This window comes from Dermacentor silvarum, chromosome 1 (genome assembly GCF_013339745.2).
Source record: "Dermacentor silvarum isolate Dsil-2018 chromosome 1, BIME_Dsil_1.4, whole genome shotgun sequence".
Taxonomy (NCBI): Eukaryota; Metazoa; Arthropoda; class Arachnida; order Ixodida; family Ixodidae; genus Dermacentor; species Dermacentor silvarum.
In genome coordinates this window covers 2,631,200-2,639,865 of record NC_051154.1, presented here as the reverse complement: position 1 = coordinate 2,639,865, position 8,666 = coordinate 2,631,200, and positions in this window count along the sequence as shown.

The following is an 8,666-nucleotide window of genomic DNA, read 5'->3' as shown; positions in this document are numbered from 1 at the left end:
GCGACGAAAAAACGATTGCGGTAGTCGAATGTGAAAATATTTACACAGATAAAACTGCAAATAAAAATGGCTAGATTTGGCTACGAAATTTTTATGCTCTTTTTTGGGTTTGGCTACATTTGGGCTACAGTTTCTCTAGCTTTGGTCTACGCCCCCTCCTTAGACCTGGCAACACTGCTCCAGAGGTGGCTCTGATCGAGTAGAAAGAAATCTAGAAGGCCATGTTTTAGCTGGCAGTGCGGTTGTGCATGTGTGTGTGTGCGAAATGCCCCCTAGCCTCCCCCTCCCTCCCTCTCTGCGCCGTTGTCCGAGCCGGCTTTGATCTTTGATGCACTTAAACTTACACCATGCTGCATCGTCAGACACCCAATCCTCGGGCATCGGGATGCGCCTGGGAGTAGAGGGCCTTTCACAGTACACAGTACTAACATGGCTATGCTCAGAAAGGGAGAGCAACAAAATACGGTCGGGCAATCGTGGCGCCGACATGAAAGAAGGAAAGCACGGGTAGAAAACATGCTCCAGTGTGTACACGGCCATGGCTTCTGGGTGAAATATCACACGGGGCACAGCTTTCGACCTGCTCCATGTTTCTCACGCTAAGCTTTACTGCTATTTTTCTTTTCCTGGGAGATGAATTTGTGTTCGTGCTTAAAGTCAGGCAGCCGCTCTGATCCTTCTAACTATCGTCCCATTTCTCTAACAAGCATTGCCTGTAAACTCCTAGAACATATAATATATTCACAAATAGCATGTCATCTTGGGGATCATTCCTTCTTTTTTCACAATCAACACGGTTTCCGGCCTGGTTTGTCATGCGATACGCAGCTTTTTGAATTTGTTACTGATCTTCACCTGAACTTAGACTCATCAATTCAGACTGACGTCATCTACCTAGACTTTGCCAAAGCACTCGACTGTGTTCCCCATCAGCGACTTTTGGCCAAACTTTCATGCCTCAATCTCGACCCTCTCGCACTGTCATGGATCCATTGCTTCCTAACAAATCGCCTCCAGTACACAGCTGTCGGAAATCATTGCTCTGGCACTTCTAGCGTGATCTCCGGCGTACCACAAGGGTCTGTCCTCGGTCCCCTTCTCTTTCTCATCTTCATAAACGACCTTCCTAACGGCATTTCATCCTCTATCAGACTTTTCGCAGACGACTGCGTACTTTATCGTCGCATCAAGGACCAAACCGACCATGCAATACTTCAACAAGACTTACATTTAATAGAAACCTGGTGTTCCAATTCTCTTATGAAACTTAACATCTCCAAATGTAAAGTTATGCGGATCTCCCGTAAGCACTCTAACAAGGAATACCAGTATTCTCTAAACTCGACAACCCTATCCACCGTTGAATCATATCGTTATCTCGGTATCACCATTAACAGCAAGTTGACCTGGACCGACCACATCACAAAATTGGCTACCGACACTACTAAATCACTTGGTTACGTCAGACGCAACCTGGCCCTGTGCCCCCCATCGACACGAAAACTAGCCTATGAAACTTTCATTCGAAGTAAACTTGAATACGCCTCAGCTATTTGGAGCCCGCACCAAGCTTACTTGATCAACACTTTAGAATCAATACAAAATCGTGCCGCTAGATTCATCACTTCCGGGTACAGCCGCCAAGAAAGTATCAGTAAGATTAAATCATCCTTAGGACTCGATCCATTGTTGTTGCGTCGGAAAATTGCAAAGCTGTGCCTTTTCCATCGAATATATTATAACTTCCCCCATCTGCATGGAAAGCTTCTTATTCCACCAACCCGTACATCTCGTCGCCTTTTTAACTCTTGCAGCATCCAGCGCTTGCATGGTTCAACATCTTCCTTTAATCAATCGTTTTTGCCTAGCACTATCGCAGAGTGGAACAAATTAGCAGATAGAGTTGTCAGCGAGCGTAACCACATTATCTTTAAACGGCTGCTTACTGATTACCTCAAACTCTAACCTTATAATGACCGTACTGTGTTTTCCTTCTTTCGCTTTTTCTTTCTTTTTTTCTTGGTTTTGCATTGTATTCGGTGTGCCGCGAAGTTTTTCCTTTTTTGTATGTGTTCCTTTTTTCTTTTTAGTTGTGTTCTCAAATGAAATCCACAGGCTGTAGGAAATTGTAACCATGTCTATATTCCTATTCCTACCTCCTGTAACCTCCCTTATGTAATACCCCGACAGGGGTCCTTAAGGGAAAATAAATGATGATGACATTCAAGATTCATTTCGATAGGTTGGATTTAATTTCGGATCCTCCTCGGAGAGGAGAATCGAACCAGGGGGAAGTGAGCCAAGTATGCGAGAAAGTATAAAAAAGAATGGGAGCGAGACCCCGAGCTCAAATGTGGGTCCTGGTGCTTTTAGTTATAGATGGCTTGCCCGTAACGTCACAGATGCAGGTACTCATTGTGCTAATATCGAAACATGTTTGCCACAATGACATCAGCGCACCACGTCACTTGAACATCACCCACCGTGTTAGCTTAGCAGGTGAGGAGGTGTCACGCTGCTCGCTCGAAGACACGGGTTTGATTCCCGGCCATGGCGGCCGCATTTCGATCGAGACGAAATGCAGGAACGCCCGTGTACTTAGATTTAGGTGCACGTCAAAGAACCCAAGGTGGCCAAAATTAATACGGAGTCCCCCACTGTGTCATGCCTCCCACTCATATCGTGGTTTTGGCACGTAGACCCCCCGCAATTATTAGCACATCAACAGTTTGCTTTTTCAGTGACCAGTTTTCGCAGGATTACCACTGTTATCAATTTGGGGTTTACCGTCGCTCTTTGTGCGCCGTCACGGCTTTTACCATTTCGAGCGAAATACGTTCGGGACATGCTCGTCGCCGAAAATGACTGCGCGCTTCTTGCACTAGTGTGCTGTTTTGCGCAGTAATCATCTAAAGCTTCGCTTACGCCAATTCAGACAGTGAGTAGCATCTGTTTTCTGTCACTTTTTTAACGCATGTTCTTGACATGCTAGAGACCTAAAATGGCGGCCAGGTTTATGTAAATGGACACTATATAGAGCATGTACCAGCTAACCCGGGCCCAGCTAATTGAAAAAAAAAAAAATGGAGGACGCTTAAGCTCCGCCTTTAAGAGTGGAACGTGATAGCGTTATCCCCGATCTGATCCCCGTTCGGATTGCACTTTTCTTTCTGAGTAGGCTTCACTGCAACATAGAAAGTGGGAAAGCCAGCTTACAAAGACCAAGCTTACACCGATCCCCTTAAAGTCGGTTTCACTTTTAAACTGAAATGCATTGCTGGAAAGGCGTTTTTCCAGGGGCAATATAAGTCGTCTTATATTGAAATGTGAAGGCCATACGACCCTTTTTTAATAATTTATTAATTCTTTGGCGTTGCTCCGACGCGCGCGCGTCCAGAACGCATTAGGCTATCTAAGTCCCAATTTGACCTGCTAAAGATGCGAGCGCCATCTGGATATGATTTTCGCAAGTACCCTACACGAGCTCGCCGATGTTGGTATGGTAGAAATGCTGGAAAAGGGGTTCGTGTTTGTTCGTAACAGAATTATGTTTTCTCATACATTCAAATTACAATCCGACGCCACAATGTCTGTATGTTGTGGTTAAGTGGTACTTCATCATTTTTCTGACGGATTTCACTGTGAGAAATTCAATTTTTGTTCGCTAACACCTTGCGCCATGCGGAGGGCCTGCGTGGTCGGGGTGGTTGGGGATGATTTTTGTCCGCCATGGACACCGACGCCGGATTTTCTGCGACACGGGACCCTTAACGCTGTCGCGTTAAAAACAACTCGAAAACAAGATAGGAAGGACGATAAGACAAATAACGCGAGATATCATAGTGCGAAAGACTGCTTTTAGCTAAAAAAAAGAAGCCGTGGGCGCGTCGCCGTCGCAGACCGCTGAACTTGTTCTACGCTTTAGGCAGAGGTCACTTGAGAGGTCGATGATGCTGAACATTATTTGGCGTTCAGGACAGCTAAATGCAGAGTTCGTAGTCAAGATTACTGCAAATAACTAAAAATAACCACTTAGTACTATCTGCCATAAAATAAAAGTACTGTGATTTCGCCCTCTGCAGTGATTCGCTGGAACTTGAGAGCTTCCGGGGCCAGCCAAAAAGAGTTTGGTGTGCAAGCATGATGTCGCTGTTGTTGAGGTCAAGGGTCGACCGCCATGGCGGCACGGACATTTTGTTGCGACGGCTTGTGCAAAAAAAGGATTTCCGTAGTCGAATGTGAAAATGTTTACACAGATAAAACTGCAAATAAAAATGCCTATATTTGGCTACGAAATTTTTTGCTCTTTTTTCTGTTAGGCTACAATTTCTCTAGCTTTGGGCTACGCCACCTCGTGCGACCTGGCAAGACTGGATGAATATGCAAGAAATAATAGTTCAGAATCTGTTAGGTTAAAGTGAAGCTGCCTTGCTATCGCTTGGGTGAGAACGCATCCTCCTGGCACCTGGAGATGCGGACATTTATGCTTTTTGCTGTTGTTTGCCTTTCTGTATCTTTGTGCTGGTTATTCTTTTTTTCATTTGATGCATGTGGCACCTTCTCATGGTTTTACATGTTTAACTTGGTGGTTGGTCCTTGACAGTAATTGTTTGTGCTGTGGGGCTTGAAAACCATGACACCTATTCTTTATAGTACGGTTTGTTTTCCTTCAATAAACTTGAGTTGATAATCAGTACTATGTGGTGGTGTCTCCGTTTCTTGGTCCTTGTACTTGTGTTTTCTGCAGTTATGAATGTGTACCAACTTGCCCTATTCTGTGTCCTTTAGCGACTTTTCGTGCCATTTGTTTTTCATTTGTTTCTTTTTTGTTGCACGCAGCACTGCGCACGCCACGCAGGTGGTATCATACTTTGTAGCAGAGACAGAAATGCCACACAGCAGTTGTCTATATTGCAGTAAAATTGTGGAACTTCCATGCGTCTTTTGCGCACACACGCTGTGAGCCAAACTGACATGCGCAGAAGTCAAGTCAGTACAATGCTTCTAGAATGCATAAATGCGTGAAATGCTTCAATGCGGTTGTGATGGTGCACAGACAACCACGCTGTACGAGACACATTAAAATTATCAATTTGGTCCAGCACAACCGACACATACCAAATGTGTATGTGTGCGTGTATGTATTCCTTGTCTATATGCAAACAAAGCAATTCATTTGTACCTTGGAAGACAATGCTCCATCTCCACACTGTTCATGCGTGATTCATTATCATTATCAGCTTATATTTGTGTCCACTGCAGGACGAAGGGCTCTCCCTGCGATCTCCAATTATCCATCTTATGATAGCCGATTCCAACTTGCACCTGCAAATTTTTTCCTAACTTCATCACCCCACCAAGTTTTCTGTCGTCCTTGACTGAGCTACCCTTCTCTTGGTATCCATTCTGTAACTCTAACGGTCCATCGCTTATCCATCCTACGTATTACATGGCCTGCCCAGCTCCATTTTTTCCGCTTAATGTCAACTAGAATATCGGTTATCCCCGTTTTCTCTCCGATCCACGCCGCTCTCTTCCCGTCTCTTAACGTTAGGCCTACCATTTTTCGTTCCATCGCTCTTTGTGCGGTCCTTAACTTGTTCTCTCGCTTCTTTGTTAACCTCCAAGTTTCTGCCCCATATGTTAGCACCAGTAGAATGAAATGATTGCACATTTTCCTTTCAACAATAGTGGTAAGCTCCCAGTCAGGATTTGGCAATGTTATTCTTCTATAAATTTCCTTCTCATGATCAGGGTCCCCTGTGAGTAATTGACCTAGATAAACGCACTCCTTTACAGACTCTAGAGGCTGACTGGCGATGCTGAATTCTTGTTCCCTTGCCAGGCTATTGAACATTATCTTTGTCTTCTGCATACATATTAATCTTCAACCCCACTTTTGCACTTTCCCATTTAAGGTCATTTCAATCATTTGTTGTAGTTCGTCCACATGCATGATTATAACCAACCTTATTCCATGCATGTTTCAAAACACAACTCAAGATGCCTCAAGCGGCTGGCCACGGCACCAGAGGACAAGTGTCAACAAGGAGTGCCCCAACCCCCGAGAAACGTCTACTTGGAAGGAGCACAGTACAAGTGAGGGTCAGCAGCACTGAAAAAAAAAGTGCCTATACACACAGGCCCAAGGGTGCAACCTGTGCAGCGAACAAACTAAGTGCAATTAAGTGTGTGTGTGCTCCATTGCCGAGGGGCTTACGAGGCCAGAAGCCTTTACAGCACTTCCACTGAACTTAAGCTACTGTAAACAAACATTTGTATTATAAACTGCTAAGCTCTCTCTGAGACCGTTGCTGACATAGTGTCATGAGTAAGGGGCAGGCGGAGAAAGAAGAACGACGACGACGAAGAGCGTGGAGCGTTCGAAACGGCACGAGATCTCGTGACGCGTGACCCGAGCCGTGATCGGGAGAAAAGCAGCGCTGAGCTGGCATTGTCTGCGTGGCTCCGGTCGAAGAAGGTTGTCTCGCCAGCACTGCACTGGCAACGGGGGAGCAGCAGGTGTTTGGTTCCGGAGGCTGTCACGCTGGCATCCCGAGGCGTGGCCGTCAACCTCGGCGACGTTCGAGCGAGGCTCCTCGGACTTGCTGCAGCCTCTCACAGAAGTTCCGGGCACCCCAGCAGCAATCCCCCTTCAAAGGTAGGCCAGCAGCGTCACGCAAGGTAGTCCCCGGGGCGCATCTTCGACACGTGAGCAAGGCACAGGACAGATGTGGCGGCCGAACCCGTCGCTAGGCCTAACCTGCTAGGTCTCACTGCCACGTCATCGATGACTGGGACACAGACATCGGAGACAGGCGGATTGTCCGGTTGCTACACAGGCGACAACATCCACAGGATCGTCGGGAGTACCGAACATAGAAGAGATGTGACCAAGCATGGGCATTGAGGCAACACAAGCCGGTGACAGAAAGAACGTTCCCTTCGTGCAGCGATGCAGCCAGAGAGGCTAGGACGGTCAGACTGCTTGCTCTTTAGCCTATTGAGAACTGGGGCGCTATAGCTGGGGTGTTTCTAGAGTTATTTGTTGTATCAGTCCCTTTTTTGGCTTGTTCATTTGTGCGATGTTTTTTTTAGTGTTGGAATCTTGTCGCCTGTCTGTTTGTAGAGCACCTAAATTCATGACACATTGCCTTCCCTGACCCGGCTATGCTACTAAGGCCCTGGGTCACAACAGTATGCACTGCGTTTCTCACCAATGTATTGTGGGATGACCACAAGTGAAGTGGTGCTACAATGCAGGCACAAGGAGGTCATTCGGCCAAATTAATCACCTCAGTTATACCTACTGTAAGCCTGCTGTTGGAAAAAGTTATTAATTTCTTTATTTTAGCTTGAGAAGCTTGACATCACCGTTTCCTTTCCTTTTGGTCCCGAGGAACGGAACGGCTATAAAGAAAGGGTGAAGAGATGGTCGACAGAAGGTTGCTGATGGTCCTTTCTTGACGAGTGAAACACAATGGGATAATTGGTTGTCAATGGTGGGTGCCTGTCGCGGTGACGGCGCCGATATGAGACAGGTGTGTGGCTCATGACACAGGCTGATTATTAGAGACAGGATTTTAGGCAAATGCCTTTTTTGTTCCTTGCGCTCCTATCGCCCCACTTTGATATATGAGCATGAATTCGAGGTTAAGAAGGGCTTTTATAGTGTTTTTATAGTGCCTATAACTGCCTATTTTCAATATCGACGCCTATATGAACACTATTTACCCTCAAGTTTTGCTTTCGAGTGCAGTTAGAGACCGTTATTCTAGTTACCGGGTAACACTGACTGTTAGGAACTCTACTAGGTTTAACCTAGTCCTCTAGTTCAACCAACTCCTGAAAAACAACTGCTAGCAGCAGTGAAATGGGAGGCGCCGGCCAGCATACGCCGCCGCGCTGACAGGGCGCGAGTGGTTGGAGAATGTGAAACCGCGGAGAGCTGTCAGGGGAAAGGAGAGTGAAGAGCAAAAGAAGGAAGGAAACTGTGATGCGCACGCAGCTTTTGTTTTGTTTGTAATTTACTTTTTAAGGTGTTCACCGCCGTCAAGCATTCGTTCTCAGCGTACAAGAGGCACAATTTTGACTCCAAAAATCTGGAGATGACGGTAGTTTGCTATTGTTTCCACAATCTTCACAGTGATTCTTAGATTACGTTCCGCGTGCCCTCTAAACAGATTTCTTCAAATATGTGCACTTCAAATGGGCGGAAGTGTATTTGGCAGTGTTGGGATGGTTTGCCTGTACAAGTCGGATAATGTCATTGTATATGAGAAAATTGCCAGAGTTGTACTTAACAGTCCTCAAGTAAGAACATGTTAATTTCTTAAAATAAATCGTAGTCTCTCTTGCATGTATTATTCATCTGTTTTTGTTGTGTCTTAATATAATTGCATCAAGGTAACATAAAGTAGCGTTTTCTTTTAATCAGTTTTCTCAACTTTCAAGTATTCTTTTTCGTGCCTCTTTCACTATATGCGACGCTCGAGTACAGTGGCCGTTGAACATGAATATGAGCAGTGTGCTTGTACAATTACGCCAATTGCTCGTCATTAGTCCAGCAGTTTGATGGGGCAATTGCACGGCTATGTTCAACTGTTGGCGCCTTTGTGCCATCATACACAATAACATTTCTTGTTTTTTTGTCGTAGATAAAGGTC